The following is a 19807-nucleotide window of genomic DNA, read 5'->3' on the forward strand; positions in this document are numbered from 1 at the left end:
TTCCTTCCTTCCTTCCTTCCTTCCTTCCTTCCTTCCTTCCTTCCTTCCTTCCTTCCTTCCTTCCTTCCTTCCTTCCTTCCTTCCTTCCTTCCTTCCTTCCTTCCTTCCGCCACTTCCTTCCTTCCTTCCGCCACTTCCTTCCTTCCTTCCGCCACTTCCTTCCTTCCGCCACTTCCTTCCTTCCGCCACTTCCTTCCTTCCGCCACTTCCTTCCGCCACTTCCTTCCTTCCTTCCGCCACTTCCTTCCTTCCTTCCTTCCGCCACTTCCTTCCGCCACTTCCTTCCTTCCGCCACTTCCTTCCTTCCTTCCTTCCTTCCTTCCTTCCTTCCTTCCTTCCTTCCTTCCGCCACTTCCTTCCTTCCTTCCTTCCTTCCTTCCTTCCTTCCTTCCTTCCTTCCTTCCTTCCTTCCTTCCTTCCTTCCTTCCTTCCTTCCTTCCTTCCTTCCTTCCTTCCTTCCTTCCTTCCTTCCGCCACTTCCTTCCTTCCGCCACTTCCTTCCTTCCTTCCTTCCGCCACTTCCTTCCTTCCTTCCGCCACTTCCTTCCGCCACTTCCTTCCGCCACTTCCTTCCGCCACTTCCTTCCGCCACTTCCTTCCTTCCTTCCGCCACTTCCTTCCTTCCGCCACTTCCTTCCTTCCGCCACTTCCTTCCGCCGCTTCCTTCCACCACTTCCTTTCTTCCTTCCTTCCGCGCTTCCTTCCGCGCTTCCTTCCTTCCTTCCGCGCTTCCTTCCTTCCTTCCGCGCTTCCTTCCTTCCGCGCTTCCTTCCGCGCTCTGCGCTTCCTTCCTTCCTTCCGCGCTTCCTTCCGCGCTTCCTTCCACGCTTCCTTCCGTCAAATTGAGTATATTTTTAGTGTTTTACATACGTTTACGTTTTCTGGTAGTGTGGAAAGATTCTTCATATTGACTTCATAGATGTTTTTTTGTCCTGAAGATTCTTCTTAGAACAGAGTATCAGAAGACATAACAGTCTCTGGGAAGGAGTAAATTCTGAGTCTCATTCGAGGTTACTTTAAAGCAAAGAATACAAAATTCTAAACTTTGCAGAGATGTTTGCATGCCCTAATTTTATCTCTCCTTCATAGTTCAGCCACAGCTACTCTGAGGTGAATAATAGATGGCAGTATCTCCACAACAAGCTGTTCACATCAAGAGATTAACACAGGAGCTAGACAATCAGGAAGTGAAGTCCTGACACCAGCTGTCTGCTTCAGCCAGCCAATCTACCAAGTATGGCTTATTTATGTAAAATTTAGGATTAATGCCTGTAAGATTATGTATGCCATTATTAAATTGTAACTTAATTATTTCAGATTATGTAAATTAGTGTCAAACTTTTGTATTAAAGAAGTTTCAGCATTGTAACTACTTTTGTTATTATTACTTATACCATATTTGAAGCTGCTTTTTTCTGGTGTTTTCCTTTTTCAAGGATTGGGGTTTGTCCATTGAAATAAATTTATCAGTAGACTCTGAAGACCCAGTATTCTCCTGTGAAGTTGTGCACATTTTAAGAAAATATTGTAGGAAATTGAAATACAATAAGTCTCTTTTCCCTTCTTTCTTGTTAATGCAAACTCTTTGCCTTAAGTGATAGAAGGACTAGAAATTTGCTCAAAAGAACAAGAAATCACCTTGTTTTAGAGGGTTAAAGATGCAGAAACTCACCCCTGCAACTTCAGCCCCCATTGCAGTGATGGCTAAAAGTACTTGCTTGTAGTTGTACGTTTTTCCTATAAAACTGCTATTTCCATTGTGGAAGATAAAAGCATTTACCAATCTATTAGTTTCTCAGCTTTAATAATATTGTGGAAATTAATGTTTTACAAAAAATGAAACATATCTAGGTTTTGGGCAAGATTATAACTTAAATGTGTTAGTATCAATTTAAATGCTATATCAAGTATATTTTGAAAAGAGAGAGGCAAAGAAGGTATTGTTTACATGAAATATTTATTGAAAGATTTTTGCCCTGTGTGCCAGAAATATAACAAAGATGACGTATCTATAACAATAAACTACTATGATTACCAAATAGCGGAAACTTTCACTTCATGCAGCTTTCTGGTTTGTTTAAATGTAAATCATTACTTACTTTATCCTGTGAAAACACAGATTATTTGGTCAAAACTGAGCCAAATCTTTGGGTGTCTCACTGCATTTGTCATTTCAAAATGCTGCCAAATGAAAAGGGAAGCATTATGTTTTCAAACCTGATTTTGGTGCTTTTGACAAAATGTTGGTGCTTTTAACAAGATTTTTGTAGTATGGCTAGCAGACCTCATTTCCAGCATCATATCACCCTGCTGTGTGTCACTGTGAACCAGAAAATTTTTCCCTTCCAGAAAACTGGCATTCAGGTAACTGGGATCAGTGTGATTTTTTTCACTAATTTGGGGGTTCAAGGGCACTGCATTCCTGGAAGTGTAAAAGCAGGAAAGGTCATCCCTTTCTGTTGCATGGATGGGACATTTGTGTTTCCTGCATGAGGCCAGGTTGGCCCTTAGTGCCTTGGGTTAGTGCAGTTATTTTCAGCTCTACTTTTCAGTGGCAAGGGAAGAGAAGCCCTCACATGCAGAGCTGCAGTCCCCTGGGTGTCCCTGTCCTGTGTCCTGAGCACACTCATGCCCAAGTGTCAGGGTGTGGGCAGCCCGCAATAGCTGTTGAACTCACTGGGGTCCTGCTGCAGCACCACAGACTGGGGAGCTCCCACCTGATAAACAGTGTGGCTGCTCAGCTTAAAATGCTGTGGAGTTCCCCATACTGGGACCCATTCTGGCAGTTCTGTGCCCTGTATCTAAGCCACATGCCTGGGTCTGACATGAACTTCCACTTGTGACACAGCATGCTGCCACAGCTGCCTCAATGTGTGTCACCATTCAAAGCCTTGTCCCTGTGTTGCCAAGACCCAGAACAGTTGATGGATTATTTCCTTCACCCCCCTTTCATAGCACTGCCTTGTACTTGCCTGCACCCTCTGGGTTACAGACTGTGCCTGTACTGCAGCTGGAGGTCAGTGCTGCTGAAGAGGTCCAGCACTGCAGTTCATCGTTGGACCTGACAGGGCTTTAATGGAAGGTTTTGCTCCACTTGCACTGAGCATTTCTGAAGCCTTGTGAATGTCCACGTCAGCCTGCGTGCTGCAAAACAGCACTGTGAATCTGCATCTCTCTTGTCTACCTGGAGTGGACATTGCTGTTCAGCAATGTTGGGAGCCTGCTGAAACAGGGCTCAGTGATGGTGTTACTCCCTGCCCTGTAGACCTGACCTGCTCACACAGACACACAAACATTGCCCATGGTGACACGCTGGCTGGGGTGGCTGACAAAGTGTGCAAGAGTGCTGCTGTCATGTGCAGGCAGAGAAACGGGAAAGATGTGCTGGTGAACAGGAGGAGGGTTGTTCTGGCCCATTTGAGTAAGTGTGCTGCTTCAGAAGTTGCTCGAAATCCAGTGCCATTCCCAGAGGATTCCACTCCATCACCACTTTGATGCTGCAGGTGCTGTAGACAGGTGAGCTCCCCACAGGATCTCACTAATCCTTGATCCTGGCTGCTGTAAATCCTCAGGCTGGTATTTAGCAGTGATCAAACAGCATCTCTCTGCTCTTTTCTCTCCACCATCAAGCCAGTGCAGAGAATTGACTTCAACTCAAGACATTCCACATGATCAGCAGGAAACCTAGCTTTGGTTTTTCTGGCATGCAGTTCTGCTCAATGATGGGATACAGCTTAACTGCATCTCTTGTCTGAAAAATCAAAATAGGCTTTGAATATCTTATGTCGCATTTTGAAAGCTTAAACTTTGGAAATCTAAAATTTCTCCCAGTTTCAGCAATAGTGTGAAATGGGAGGTAAATGAGTATAAACAGAAGGTTAGCTCATTTGCACAGAGCATGAATCATAGCGCTTTTAAAAAACTTTTACTGATGGTTTCTTTCCTTTCTCAGGTACACATCATTATTGCCAATTACTGCTCCCATCACTTTCTCCCACTGTTGCTCCTCCATCCTCACCAACACCACCACAGAAAGATGGAGTGGGACTTATTCCTCAAGATACAAAATTAAAAGACCTGCAAGTCCTCAAATCTTTTAAAGGAGACACAATAAATGGCAGTACCAGGCAGAGCTCTCCATGGATCTTTGATTTCATTGAATCCATGAATAGTTTGGCTTGAAAGGCTTGAAATAGTTTGGCTCATTCCATCCCCCTTGCATGGGCAGGGACAGCTTTCACTGTCCCAGGTGCTTCAAGCCCTGTCCAACCTGGTCTTGGACACTTGCAGGGATGAGGAAGCCACAGCTTCTCTGGGCCAGGACCTGTACCAGGGCCTCACCACCCTCACAGGAAAAAATCTCTTCCCTGAATCCAATTTAACCCTGCCCTCTTCCAGCCTGAAGACATCACCCCATATCCAGTCACTCCAGATTTTGTTCAAAGTCTCTCTGCAGCTCTCTTGGAGTTCCTCTAGACTCTGGAAGGGCTCAAAGGTCTCCCTGGAGATATGCCTTCTCCAGTCTGAGCCCCCTCCCAGCTCTTCCCACCTGTCTCCATAGAAGCTCCATCCTTGGGATCAGACTAATTAAACTAAATCTCAGGGCAGAAATCAAGTACTTGATAGTGATGAACCATAAAGTTTCCAGATAGATAAATTATGTTTAACGTGTCTCAACAATCGCAGAAGCTACAGAAAAATAATAAAAGCGATTAAATTGAGGTAATCAAATAACTAAAACCAGACATAACAGAATGCTGACATCTTCAAATCAAGGACACTTGACCTAACAGCCAAGACAAGGCCAGATTATGAGGACCAAATTAAGGCAAACTCGTCAAACTGGGTAAAGTGTAATTGTGGCAGGGGAAATTGTGATCACCAACTCGTGGCCACCAACCCAAGAAACCCACCAATTCAACAGCTGAGTGGAGAGCTGGAATACAAGTTTGTTGAGAAGCAACTGGGGGGTGCTCAGCCTGGAGAAAATGAGGCTCGGGGGGATGTTCTGGGAGTTCTCCACCACTCCCTGACAGGAGGGTGCTCCAGGTGGGGGTCAGGCTCTGCTCCCAGGGAACATGGGACAGGACGAGAGGACACATTCTTAAGCTGCACCAGCAAAGGTTTAGGTTGGACATTAGGAGGAATTTCTTCACAGAAAGGGTGATTAGACACTTGAAGGGGTTGCCCAGGGAGGTCCTGGAGTCACTGTCCCTGGAAGTCTTCAAGGAGCGTGGCACACTAATGTCATGGTCTGGTTGACAAGGGGGTGTCTGGTCACAGGTTGGACTTGATGCTCTCAGAGCTCTTTCCCAATTAGTCTGAGGAAAGACCTCATTTAACTTTGTGAGGGAAGAGAAGGGACAGACACTGATCTGTGGTGTCCAGTGACAGGAAATTGTGCCCCTGAAATTGTGCAGGGCAGGTTTAGGCTGAATATTAGGAAAAGTTTCTTCCCCCAGAGGGTGTTCATGCACTGGAACAGGTTCCCCAGGGAAGTGGTCACAGCCCCAGCCTGGCAGAGCTCAAGGTGCGCATTTGAACAATGCTCTCAGGCACAGGGTGTGATTGTTGGAGTGTCCTATGGAGGGGCAGGAATTGGACTCGACAAACCTTGTGGGGCCCTTTCCAACTCAGAACGTTCTGCGATTCTGTAATTGATTCTGTCGTGAACACAATAACAAAACTGAACACGCGAGCAAATCGGCACATGAGGAGCGAGAGAGCCCTTCGACAGCAGCGCCCAGGTCATCAGCCCAGCTCCTTTAGCCGCCTCAGCCGCTTCTGCCGTCCTTTTGCTGCCTTAAGCCGTCCTTTGCCCCCTTCAGACTCCCTTTGTCCCCCTCAGGCGCCCTTCCTCCGTCCCAGCTGCCCTTTGCCCGCCCCTTCTCGCCCCGCCTTTCCCCGCGCCTTTAATTCTTTTCCCGCCCGAGGCTGCCCTCACAGCTGCCACCATGGAGGGCGCGCTGAAGCGAGCTCTGGGCACCGCAGTGCTGCGGACGACCGGGCACTCGGGCGGCGGCTGCATCAGCCAGGGCCGGAGCTACGACACAGACCCCGGCCTGGTGTTCGTGAAGAGCAGCTGCGCGGGGGAGGTGTGGCGGGGTGGGGATCAGGGGTGCCGGGGCTGGACGGGCGCCGCGGTGGGGAGCAGCATCCCTGGGTCGTGCCAGTCCTGCTGTGGCAGCAGGAGCAGGGCAGTGTCCGTTCTTTGTGTTTGGTAGTGCTGTGGCCACACCTTGAATCCTGCGGGCAGTATTGGGCATCTCATGACAAGGAAGGCATTGAGGGGCTGGAGGGTGTCAAGAGAAGGGAGCGGAGCTGGGGAAGGGGCTGGAGCACCAGGAATGGCTGAGGGAGCTGCGAAAGGGACTGAGCCTGGAGAAAAGGAGGCTCAGGGAGACCTTGTGGCTCTGCACAACCCCTGACAGGAGGATGCAGGGTCAGGCTCTGCTCCCAGGGAACAAGTGAGAAGAAGCAACCTCAAGTGGTGGCAGGGGAGGTTTAGATTGGGTATTGGAGAAAATTTCTTCACACACAGGGTGGTCAGACACTGGTGCAGAGTGCCCAGGGCAGAGCTTGGTTTGTGGTTAGACTGAGGGGTCTTAGCAGGCTTTTTCAGCCTTAACAATTGTATGGTTCTGTGTTTCTGTGGCTGCAAACAGAGCTCATTTTGAAGAAGCCTGACTATTACTTGGTCTGGAAAGTCGTAGTGTCTGTGAATGTCAGCACCTTTCTTCTAGCTTAGCAACTGATGGTGTATGTTGTCCATGGCTTCCTAAATATTTGCTGTATTAACTGGAATATTGCATGCATTTTGTGTTTATGCAATTTGCACTCCTTCAACTGTAAACAGTTTCTAAGTTATAGAGAATGCTAGAACCTAAGTTACTTTTCACTTTGTTTTACAAAGTGAAATTTCTGCAACTGTAAAATTGTCATCAAGCCTGATGATGTAGTTCTGTCTGTATCTTGTGCATCAATAAATATTTGCTCCTAACTTTTCATTCATTTTCTATTTTATTTTATATTTTATTTTATATTTTGTTTTATTTTTCTTGTGACTGATGCTTATAGAGACTAATGTTTTTCTTTAATATCTGGCAGGCCAGAATAATGTTGCTGGGACAAACATCAAGTTTGGAAGCCTGAAAACACAGGCAGTAAGAGCACCTAAACCCATCAAGGTTGTAGAACTGCCTGGGGACAATACTGTGCTGATGATGGAACACTGGTAAATGAAGAGTTTAACAGGTAGAAGAGTTATTTTTGCTTCATTTGACCAGAAATCTTGGCTATTATGACAATTAAATCACTTGTTTTCATAGGAGAAACTTGTTTAAATTTTTATAAATCAAGTCAAGGGACATATGAGAAGTTATACAGCAGAGAACTGTATAAAATAACTCATAATGCCTCACCTAGCAAACTGATAATACATCAAGAAGTGAGTCTGGGTTTTGGTTACTTTTGGCTTGGTTTGTTTAGGTAATTAGTGGTTTTTACAATGAGGTTCCTTTTTATAGTAAGGAAAATGACCAGCTTGATCACTTGTTTTGTGTACTTGCCTTTGATATAAGAATCAATGTTCTAATGCTTGCCATGAGTATGCAGAGGCACTCTCCCAAATAACTTAATCTTGATTTCAGTATTTTTACAGCTCTGAACCTTAATTTTGATGGTTTCAAACTTTTGATCCTTCTTAGTGACTAGCACTTAATATGATGAATCCCATTTGATTCCACTGGGGAGGTGATCAAGACCAATTTCTTATTTCAGAACTTCTGTAGTCAGTTTAAAGTCTTGTCCCTTATCCTGCTCATTGCTAGGGTTTCTGATTCATTAAAAGCTCTAATTGAGAGAGCTGTCTCTCCCCCAAGAGAAAGGGCAAAGATCTTGTTGGTTTGGATTTCAAATGATTCCTTTCAGGTGCAGATTCTGAGAGATAGCTACAATCTGTGTTAACAGGAACAAAATGAAGAACTAAATTTGCTTTAAATGGCAGTGCCTTTAGAATAGAGAAAGTTGAGACGGGTCAAAAGAAGGAAAAATAACATAATTTTGTTAACACAGGGGGCAACTGGTTATAAGGGTTGTTTGCAATTACTACAAGACTTTTCTGAACTTTGTAGAGGATCAGCTTTTATTAAAAATAAATAATAAACTAGACCTACCTGACATCCACCTTTGAGGTCTTTTAGAGAAGAGCAGCCAGAGACAGTGATCAGTGGATCAGCCTTGTTTGGTTCTATTTTCCAAAAAGATTTGCCAGAGGGAAAAAAGTAAGGCATAACATGTTCCACATTATGTGCCTGCTTTCTTACATGTATCTTACTGAAAATGCCTATGGAAGTGATATCACACAGGAATTAGAACTGATAGATTATCATTGTTAGCAAATTTATGATTTCACTTTCAGTAGTGGTATCAGAAATAACCAAGTAAGTACATTTTGTCTATATTAATATACAGTCTTGATAGGAAGACAAAGTCTTTATAATACTGGAATAGTTTAGGAAGTTATTTTATTAGAGATGGAGAACTTCTATTTGCTTGATAAATGTTTTCAAGTAACTCCTGGAATATCAAGGCCTGAATTCGTTATTGTGTAAGAATTGCTAACATTATGTTTCTTAGACATTCAGCACTGCTTGGAACTTGGCTGATCTTCACCTTCATAACCAGCAGCTTAGAGAGAAGATGAAGAAAGAAGAGAGCACAGTTGGTACAGTACACAGCTGTTGGCAAATTTGACCTAATGAATAATAATTTATAAAATAAAATAGCTTTTGCCACTTCTGGACAGGTTTGTCTTCTTCCACTAAAGATAGTATGAGAATAGGTTGGGATGAAACACACAGGTGGAGGGTGTTGTCTTTTAAGCAAGGCAAACACCCTGGTTCAGGAGCCAGCACGGTGACCACACCCAGGCCATTCGGACCATAACCCACAGCATCAATGTGATGGATGGTGAAAATGGCGTTTATTGCTGGAGAATTTGACATTTTATAACCTAGGGTCACTGTGTTACTCCCATCTGTTTTCATCACAGCTAGGTGCTATTAGCTAATTGCAGAAGTCATTGCCATACACTGTAGAGGAGGGGGGTGACTATCCGTTACAACCCGATATCTTCCGAGCCTTACTTCAACATATTCCCCCCTCTCTATGCATAACTAATTTGCTAGAATGTAAGGTGTATTAGTCTTAAAAAGGTCTAACGTTATTTTCTATATATCTATCTCTAAACGTTTTGTCTAACTTACCTGTATTATAAAAAGTTTTAAAAGTAGATATTATTATTCGTACTGGTTTTCCACGTGCTTTTCATCTTCAGTGCTTAGGCATTGAATATGACAAAAGAAAAACTATTTCTTGAATTCCTAATAGTCCTGACTTGTCAAAATTTTTTGTACTATCCCCACCTACCCCTGTCTAAGCTCTACCACAAACCATTTATTTTGTTCTTCAGGTTCCCTCTGTGCCTTCTAGTATTGTTGCAGCTTCTGTCTATGTACAAGTCTTTTCTCTTTCTTATCTACCACCCTTTTCTCCTGTTGGAATTAAGCTCTCTACCCAACCTTTCTCAACCAGGATCAATTTGGAACAGAAATATTATGTTTCCTTGCAGATTAGTAGTGAGTACCTCAGCCCCAATTTGTCTGATCAGCAGAACTTCCCCTTGACTTTTTACTTTAACTGACTGCTGCAGTTTTTTGACCCCTTGTGACACTGCTGTATTGCTTTTTTTCTAAAATTTTCATACCAAGCTATAGCAAAATCCTGCACTTTTTACTAAAAATAAAATATTGAAGAAAAAGCATGTCCCATACATTCAGGAGCTTTTCCTTTCCTCTGTGGGAGGCCTTAGTTAATCTAGCTGAAATTAATAGAAATTGTTCCATGAGATATTAACAAAACTGGGAATTGTTACAAGTGTCCATGTTGGGTTTCTTTAACTTCATTTATAGGCAATTCCCCCTCCCCCACTTCTCTCCCAGTACATTCTATACATCTTCCTATATTTGTCTTTTTTTAAATTGTGGAAGTGTAAAATGTGAGAAGAGACAGAATGAAAGACATCACAGAGCTGTATTGTTAAAGTACTAACAAAATCTTAACAGAAAGTACTGAAAAAATATTGCTTGTTGTTGCAAAGACAGAGGGTACTTTGGACCTGATCAGCATAAGAGATTTGATAATCAGGATGCCTTGGCAAGAACAAACAGAGCTTTGAGAATTACAAGAGGTTTGGATCAGACTGGCTACAGCAAAGATTCAGTCAATTTCTGCAAGTAGAAGAGATGTTGCAAAAATGTATCAGCTTGTTTGTATAATGATTAACCCAATCATTGTAGGAAAAAATTACTAGCCTTCCTAGAATAAAAACGTATGTATATAAGCATAGGTATATAAGCATATGTAGCCCACAGTAAATTCGGATTCTGATCACCACTCAGTTGTCCCCGTCTCTCTCTCAGTCACTATACTAACTATTGTGTTGTATTTTAGAAATAGGTAGGTATCACAAGTCACCGTGGCTTTGGGTCAGTTAATTTCAATTTTTATCCTTATAGGTTTGATTTAGACAGTGAGCAGAGTAACTTCAGGTAGAGGACTAGCAATGAGGGGTATTACAAAAGCATAACACTATAGAGGAATAACATTACACCTTTGGAGTGCAAGGTCATTAACATAAAAAAAAAACCAATACTGCCAATTACTGCCAATTAGCAGAGGAAAGCTACTCCTTTAAAAGTTACTGTTTCAGAAAATGAAACAGAAGAAAGTTATTTCTGTTTAACTAGTGTGAAGATCTGTAGTTTAAAAAAAAATTGTATTGCTTTATATTGTAAGATAATAACATTACAAAAGTTTTTGTTAACTAAGATATGTTAATATAAATTAAGTTAAATGATTCTCTAGGCAGAAGGAACAATGAAATCCATTGATTCGTAGTGCTACACTCACATTGCATTTTTTAAAGAAGATAGAAGGATCACTTTACTCTGCTTATGAAGCATTATACACCACAACTCTAACACGGAGAAGGAACATCTTTTCACACACATGCCTAAGTTTGCATGTTATATGTGCTCACAGCAGTCAAATAACAAAAGGAGTTCTTCACTTTGTGAATCAAAGATTAAATTCTAAATTGCACCATGTGAGAACTAATTTGATGATCATGATCTCAAGCTTTCAATCAGCCAGCATTAAAAAAACACACAATTTTTCAAGAAAAAAAACATGTTTGTGGTGGTTTTAAGCACTAGCTAAAAATCACCAAAATATTTACTCATCTCTTGCTGTGAGATATGGATTAGGAGAAGGGCAAAACAGGCTCAAAACTTAAAAGGAATAAAGAAAGTTTATTAATAGAATAAGAAATTACAAGTATAAGAAATTACAAGTATAAGAAACCAGAATAAAACCTCCAGAGACATTTCCTCTTCTCCACCCAACCTCTTACCCAATTGACACCACAGAGACAAAACTTGGGATGTTAAAGCAGTACCAACTATACAACAGTGTTTTCATCAGTCTTTGTAGAGAGAGTAGTTTTTTCTTGTCATTCCATGGAGAGTTCTCCACAAGAAAACAGTTTTCTTATGGCTTTTTAGTCCTATGATTAGCAGCCACCGAGAATAAACTCTGCCATCCTGCCTTCCTCCCATTTTCACACCACTGAAGGTGTGTTCATGGGCCATCAACTCTAGGGGTATTATTTTAAGGATAAGTTATTCAAAGGCCAAGGTCTCTGTGATCATCTCTGGGAACAGAGGTTTTCTCCTTTTCTCTCTGGGGCCAAGGGTCTTCATCAACTTGTTATAAATGTATTTGGGGGTTATAAAAGTTGTAAGTGAATTGTTACTTGTTAGTCAGTATGGGTATAGCCGCTACTAATTTTTATAAATATATTCAGGGGTTATGAGTATCTGTATGTTAATTGTTATTTGTATGTTAACTGCCACTTGTTAGTCTGTGTTGGACAGCTGTTACTAATGAATAGGAGTCAGTTCAAAAATGTAAATGTGCTGGGCAAGGGGAGAACAAACATGGCAGACACAGTGAGGGTTGAAGATTCTAGAAAATGACATCGCTAGAGTAACTTCAGCATCCTGGGGTGTGGTGGGAGCATGGGGCAAACAATCGCTTGACGCCCTCAGAGAATGATTGGTCTGAAATGCATCTTGGTAAGGACCAATAGAACCCTGAGAAATGAGGCAGTCGGGGAGAAGATTGTAAATGGACCTATCCTGGACAAAGGGGTGTTATAAAGGTCGCACCCCAGGAGGTTCCACCTCCAGTGGAACTCAGAGTCCAAAGGGACACCCAGGTACGGTACTGCTGTTTTTCTGTCTGATTTGTCGAGTGGGGCTTGGGCTCATCCTGGGCCTCCACCTTCATTGGTGTTTTCCTTTGTTTAATAAATGAGCTGACTTTTGTTTCACCCAAAACATCCAGCTTCACTTACAACAAACTCTCACTTCTTTCTCTCTGTTTCAGCATCTCATGGGATCACAGTTACTCCACCATTTGCTAAGCTTAATCAATGGATACCTTTGCTCAGATTTACACTTTGAAATGCTTCATTCCTCCCAAATATTCTTTCATGAATTAAAAGAGTTATTTATCAGAACATTATTGTCCATCTCCATGGCCTTAACAAAAGAACATTTCAGGTTATTAAAGCATCTCCTCATTCTTCCATATGAGGCTTGACTCCTCTTTTTACTGACTTTGATGGTTCATACTGTCTCTTTACATGTCAATCACTCCCACTTTCCTTTCTCTGTAGAGGAGATTAAATCTGCAGGTCTCATCTGGGTAGTGAAAAGGTTAAAATCTGGCCCAAGCTGCGGCAGGTATTATTAGTGTTGGATTTCAGCTGGGCAGCACTGGAAAGCAGGGGACGGTTTTCAGCCTGGAGCCGTCTGTGTGGGCCATGGGGGCAAGCAGCTGTGCCCCAGCCCAGCCTAGGGCCAGGGGCCACAACAGAGGCTGGCCCAACCTGGGGCTGGGGGAATCCCTGAAGCCTCCATCCCCCATCCAGGAGCCGTGAGTCCAGCTCCCTTCAGGTTGGACAGGCCACGGGGCAGCTGCAGAGTTGTGTTACCTTTCAAGGCTGGAAACAAAGAGAGAAGCAGTTCCCAGGTTTGGGCTTAAAAGGTGGTATTCACAAAGGTGATCTCACTTTTCATTGGTGCAAAATGCTCTCAGTTCTTAAAACTGGCCAGCTGTTGTCCTGATCTCAAGCAGAGAAGAAACTCCCAGCAGCCTCTCTCAGAGCCCTCACTTCCGTGGGTGTTCTTCCACTTTTTTTTTCCTAAATGCTAAATGTTGTGAATTCATGTTGTAAATATTGGCTTTTCACAATTATTCTGATAAATATATACTATATGCTTTCGCTATATTCTTTTCTCTCTTAGCAAGTTATAGGCTTAGATAGGAATTCTGAATGGTAAGGATATGTTTCATCCGGACAAGGCAAGATAACTCCAACAGGCAAGACAGTGGGAGGATCAAGATGTTTTTCCAACAGAAGGACAGTGGAAAACAGGCTATGGAAGCATGGAAATGGAGAGCAAACTGTTATCAAAAAGCCGGTACCGGGGACGTGGGCAGGGGGGAAAGATATGAAGCCCAGCTGCCCTCAGAGGAAGGATAAAGGGCCCAGATTGTTATCAACAAGTGACCATTTGCAGAAGAAAGGAAACCAAACTTCAAATAATGCTGACCAGCTAGAATAATGATGACCAGCAAAAAAAATATATGCTGACCAGCAGAAAATGAAACTGTGCAAAAGCATGATCCAAGAAGGCAGAACCAGGGAGGGGACATGCTTGAATATGCATTGACCCCTCACAGCAAAGATGGGATAAAAAGAGTATTCCTGAGATACCAGGTGTGCTCTTGGCAGAGCGCCAAGGCACCCGGCCATAACTCTTTGCTTTATTTTATGTCTCTTATTGTCTTTATTAAACTTTTTTTTTTAAATTTTACAGGAGTGAACTTCGTTTTTCACATAAACCACCACAATGTTACAGTTTCTGATATGATGATACAATATGTCAGGAAAATTAATCCACAAACACCAGAGGTTTATGTCCAAAAAGGAGACAGAGGAGTCCTTTTTCTTTATTCAAATAAAGGGAGAGGCCATGGGGCATTCCCCTGGGGTCTCTCAAATTTTTGGAGGGCGCAGCCTCCATTTTATCCTAATTCCCGGCCGCTTTTCCCTTCTCTCTTTCCCCATAGGCTGAGGTACTTGAGAGGTACAGGCTTCCCGGAACGCCTGATACCCGGGGTACCTTCCCCCCCCACCCCCAATGCATAATCCCTTCTTAACTTTTATGGAATTCATAGTGTTCTTTCAGTGCCTCTTTGATCTTCTACTGGAATCCATCCCATTGTTTCTGTCGTCTCTCACTGATAGCTACATCTTATCAACTGACCCACAGCTTGTTTGTAAAGACAAGCTCATCATTCCTCTCAATACTAGAAAGATTTCAATACTAGAATGAATCTGTCTCTTCCATTGTTACCTTTTGCTGTTTTCATGTGTCTTTGGTTTAGCTCGGAGGCCTCCCTTAAACTTTGAATTTACTGTGGATATCACATGCTGCAAATATTCAGAAGCCAGGAAACTTTATGTGCTTCAGATTGCTAAGTAGAAGTTAGGTACATGATACCTCTGGTAGTATGCTATCTAAAAAGTCACATTAAAATGTGATCCATCAGTTTAATTAAAACGAGGGCAAAAAATAATCAGGATTATTGTTTTATACTCTTCCTGTCATTTATGTTACAAGTCACTAAGGGTGAAGCAAACTCAAAAGTCTGTCTATGCCGAGCAAAATAAATGAGGTTTTATATTTCAGATGCAAAGAGGAGGCACAACTCAAAAGTCTTGAAGCAGATAAAAGGCAATATAATATATGTTGGTATAATTCGTGTTTTACTGTGCACATATAAGGTCAAGTATAAAAGCATGTGTTATGTAAAAAAAAACACAAGCAACCTGAGATTGCAAGAGCAGCTGCTGGAAAACCAGGAATTTGCAAGAGAATGACCCAGCAATTATGATAACACCGAGAAGAGGTGAGTCCACCCAAGCAAGATGAGCGCTCTAACGACCCAGTGATTAATGCCTGATACTGACCCGATCTGATTCTCCAGGACCATGCATCTCAGTGTCGGTTTCCTGAAAAAAACTACTCAGACTCCCTCTCCTTCTGAGAAAAAACATCAGCAGTCCAGCAGCAGAAATATCAATATGTAACAAAACAAGAAAAAGAATGAAACTGAAGCTGCATAGCCTCAAGCTGAAAAAAACTGCATAAAACTCAGCTCTCCAAAAGACAGTTTGTGAACTTGGGGGAGTCAGTGCAACAGAGGCTGATTCAGAGTTTACCTGACATTGACTCCAGGCTTGACGTTTACCTTGATTGTGGTTGTTTCCAAAATTCGATTTTGCAAATTTTTCAATGAAATTGTTATTGATAAATTTGGCTGAATTTTATTTATAACAGACAAAATTTTAGTTCATACGGAAAGATCACTTACTCTCAGTCTTATGAAGAAAACTTCAGATTTAGAGTAACATAAAGTCAGATCTTGGAGGATGATACACTCTGGAAACACACACCTGCACTGAAGGTATAGTGAGGACAACAGGAGCAGGTTCCTCTGTATCTCACTCCAATCTGTCACACAACAGGATTACTCAGGAGGGAGAGCAGAGAGGGAAATGGAGGTTACAGGGCTGCATATTGTGACAGCAGAGAGATGGATGTTTTTAGAAAGGAATTGCTTCTCTGAAGCCAGAGATTTGTGGCCATAGAAAAAGACACCTGAAAGATTCCTTCATAAAATATTAGAGGATAATTTAAGGTAGTGATTTGTTATAAATGCAACAGCAGATTAAGGATAAAAAAGATAAATTTATTATAAATTAACAAAACAGCAAAACAGCGAGGAAAAACCACAATAAATGGACAGCGCAGCGCTGGGTGGACAGGGTCTATACGCAAGGTATAGGTGTTCCCAAATCCACGTCTGAGGGTTCTTTGGCCTGGGTTTTTATAGGGATTTTATGTCCCCAGGCTAGAATTCCAATCAGTTTCCATTCACCAAGTGTCCCTGATTGTCAGGTGAATGGATTTCCTGGCCTAGAAGACTGAGTCAGTAAGTGTCCGGGCAGACTCTCCTCAAATGCAAAGTGAGTCTGTATGTATTTTAACATATTTCATCATAGCAGAGTCGAGGGATCCGGGCTAGTGCCGATGGATATCTCGGAGGAGTTGTTTCCTCTTTGTCCTTCTTGACTGAGTTACTCTAGCATAGGTTTGGCGGGTGGGGTGTTCAATTTTAGCAACGACCATCTTCCTGAGGCTTGTCCCTTTTGTTTCGCTTGATTGTCTCCGGCAGAAGTCGGCCGGGCGTTGCCCAAGTCCGGAGGTAGACTTTCAGGCTAGTTCTTTTGTCTCTATGATGGTCTTTGTCCTGTCCTTTCCTCCGAGTTGATGTGCCTGCCGAGGTTCGTTATCTGGGTGGCTTTTTGCAATCTGTAACTTTGGAAGAGAAATCCTACCTCGACCTGGAGGAGGATTTCTCATTCCATATTTCCATCATTTACAATTACATATTATTTAAACCTTTTCTTTTGAATTTTTATTCATCCAATTCTTTATTACATGATTAAATAACAAAAAAATCTTCCTATAAAGAGCCACATACAAAAGGTCAGCAACTGGCTTTTGAAATCAGTGTTTCAAAGTGAAGGAAGTATTTCCTTTAAAATATCATTTTTTTTTTTTTTATCTTCAGTAGACCATGAAATGTCATAACTGTACTAGGAATGTATTTAATATTGATCTAATAACAATTTAAATATATATTACAGTTAAATAATATAATAATAAATAAAACTATTTTAGAGTTCTGCTAGCACCTTGCTTTCCATTGTATGGAAAGACAAATATCTGTCATCTATGCCTATCTATCATTTACAAACTTCTCACCCTCCCTTTCTTGCATTTAGAAACTCCAGGAAACAGAGATCACTAGAACACTGCCTCATTGAGAGGAATTATGGAGCAAACAAGCCTGAGGATGTAACTTCAGAGAAAGGAAGAAAATAGAGGATTCACTGCCGATATTGCGTCTTCTTGTTATAAATACATATTATAATATTGGCTTTTCGCAAGTGTGGTAGTTTGGAAAAAAAAAAGTGGGAAATATCCACAGAAATGATTTCTCTGAGAGAGGCTGCTGGGAGTTTCTTCTCTGCTTGAGATCAGGCCAACAGCTTCTGAGACTGACAGCTTTTTGGAACACTGAAAAGTGAGATCACCTTTGTGAATACCACCTTTGAAAGCCAAGCCCGGCAACTTCTTGTCTCTTTGTTTGCAGCCTTGAAAGGTATCGGAGCTCTGGTGCGGCTGGCCCGGTTCCCCCGCGGCCTGTGCGGCCTGGGGGAGGCTGGGCCAGACTCCAGCAGCTCCCGGGCGTGGGATGGAGAATGTGGGACCCCCTTGCCCAGGCCAGGCCAGGCTCTGCTCTGGCCCCTCCTGGGAAACCCTCCAGCTCCCATTCCAGCGGGGTGGCTGAAGCCATTTCCAGGGGGACCCCTGGCCCCAGGCTGGGCCGGGCCACGGCTGCTGACATCTCGCCCCCCTTGGCCCGCACAGACGGCTCCAGGCTGAAAACCATCCACTGCCTTCCAGGGGCTGCCCAGCTGAAATCTGACACCCGGTTTCTGACACCATAAATGCCTGCACGGTTTGGGCCCGATTTAACCCTTTCACTACACAGATGGGACCTGCAGACTTAATCCCCTCTCCAGAGAGAGGAAAATGGGAAATTGACACGTAAGAGACAACATAAAACATCAAGGTCAGTAAAAGAAAGAGCCAAACCTCAGATGGAAGGAGAATGAGGAGATGCTCTAATAACCTGAAATGTTCTTTTGTTAAGGCCATGGAGATGGACAATAATGTTCTGATAAATAACTCCTTTCATTCATGCAAGAGTGTGGGGGAGAATAGACTATTCAAACTGTAAATCTGAGCAAAGGTATCCATTGATGAAGCAGAGCAGACAGTGGAGTAACTGTGATCCCATGAGATGCTTGAACAGAGAGGGAGAGAGAGCTGATGAAGACCTTTTGCCCCAAGAGAGAGAAGAAGTAAACCTCTGTTCCCAGAGATGATCACAGGGACAGATGAAGAGAACCTTTGCCTTTGAATAACTCATCCTTCAAAAACACCCCTTGAGTTGATGGCCCATGAACACACCTCTGTCTGAGTGGTGTGAAAATGGGAGGAAGGCAGGATGGCCGAGTTTTTTCCCGGGCAGCTGCCTGTCCTGGAAAGGAAAAGCCATGAGAAAATCGTTTTCTTGTAGAGAACTCTCCATGGAATGACAAGAGAAAACTTCTTCTCTCCCTACAGAGACTGATGAAAAGACTATTGTACAGTTGGTACTGCTTTAACATCCCAAATTTTGTTTCTATGTTGTCAGTTGGGAAAGGAAAAAAGGTTGAGTGGGGTGAGGAAAGGTTTGCTGGAGTTTTTAGTCTAGTTTCTTATTCTTGTAGTTCTATAAACCGTTGTTATTCATTTTAAGTTTTAAGCCTGTTTTACACTTCTCCTAATCCATATCTCATAGCAAGAAATGAGTTAATACTCTGGTGATTTTAGCTAGCACTAAAACCACCACAGCAAGGATTAAAATGAATGCTGTATATATAATGTTAAAATGGCTTTGCTGTAATAGTCAATATATGTATGTTTGAATGGTCTGCTTAGTTAGGATAACATTCGATGAGCAGATGATGGGACCTGGCTGCTATCAGCACTCACTGTCTGTGGAAAGAAGGAGCCAATGCCCAAATTAAAAGGTGATAAAAAGAGGATTAAAACCACAAGCCGAGAAACATGCATGCTCTAAAAAGGTGGACCCAAGGAGTGGCCATGCTAAAAAGTTCCTGGAAAATGTAAACAAGTTAATAGAAAAGTTTGAATATGCATAAAGCCTATGAATATGCATCAAGTTGATGCAAAAGAAATGGTATATATAAGGTGTTTCCAAAGCACCAGGTGTGCTCTTGGCAGAGTGCCAAGCACCTGGCCATTTTAACCCTTTGCTTTATTGTCTTTGTCTCTTTTTTTTTTTTTTTTTTTTAATTGAACCTTTTAAAATTTACCAGGACCGTGAGCGTGGTTTTTCACATTGTCAAACATCCCTCCTTAGCCAAAGGAGCTGAGGAAGATGTACCGAGGGCACGCACAAGGACTCCCAGTGCAGAAAGGGGCGGGCAGCCGTGGGGATGGGGCTCTGAGTGGTGAGATGCCTGGGAGACTGAAAAGGAGGCAGGGAAGGAGTTTCAAGCTGTGAGTGCAGCTCGTCCCTACCCACGGGGCGCATCCTGCTCTCCTCGCCTGCGGAGCTGGCTGGTGGCGCTCCCAGCACCGCGCTCCTGGTAGGTGGCGGTGGAGGTGCCGCCCGCTCCTCCCGGAGCATGAAGCACCAGCGGATGCGGCTGCCCAGAGCCACCACCGCTTCCCTACCCTGCGGCCATCCACGGCGGCGGGAGAGCAGCCAGGAAGCGCACGGCTCGGCTCCCCGGCGGGGAAAGGCTTCAGCCGCGGAAACTCCTCCTCCTGCCCTCCCCAATCCACCCACAGCCACCGCAAGGGACACGGCGATGCCAGCGGTGGCCCGACCTTGCTCTGCCCGGCACCGTGGGCCGTGAGCTTTGATGGCAATGCGGCTGTGTCAGTGCCCCTCGTACAGACAG

The 19807-nt window shown here is 43.2% G+C and overlaps 1 long non-coding RNA gene across 2 annotated transcripts; it reads left to right on the forward strand.

The window, feature by feature from the left end:
- Positions 1 to 336: 336 nt before the first annotated feature.
- Positions 337 to 10455, forward strand: LOC147648073 (uncharacterized). Of its 2 annotated transcripts, XR_015280500.1 has the most exons (4): positions 337 to 1010; positions 1090 to 6095; positions 7108 to 7254; positions 8638 to 10455. It is a non-coding gene; the product is annotated as an uncharacterized LOC147648073 (long non-coding RNA). The 2 variants fall into 2 exon arrangements; XR_015280499.1 differs by having other exon boundaries at positions 359 to 6095; positions 8638 to 8803.
- Positions 10456 to 19807: the final 9352 nt, after the last annotated feature.

Source organism: Cyanistes caeruleus, chromosome Z (genome assembly GCF_971803275.1).
Source record: "Cyanistes caeruleus chromosome Z, bCyaCae1.hap1.1, whole genome shotgun sequence".
In the NCBI taxonomy this organism is placed as follows: Eukaryota; Metazoa; Chordata; class Aves; order Passeriformes; family Paridae; genus Cyanistes; species Cyanistes caeruleus.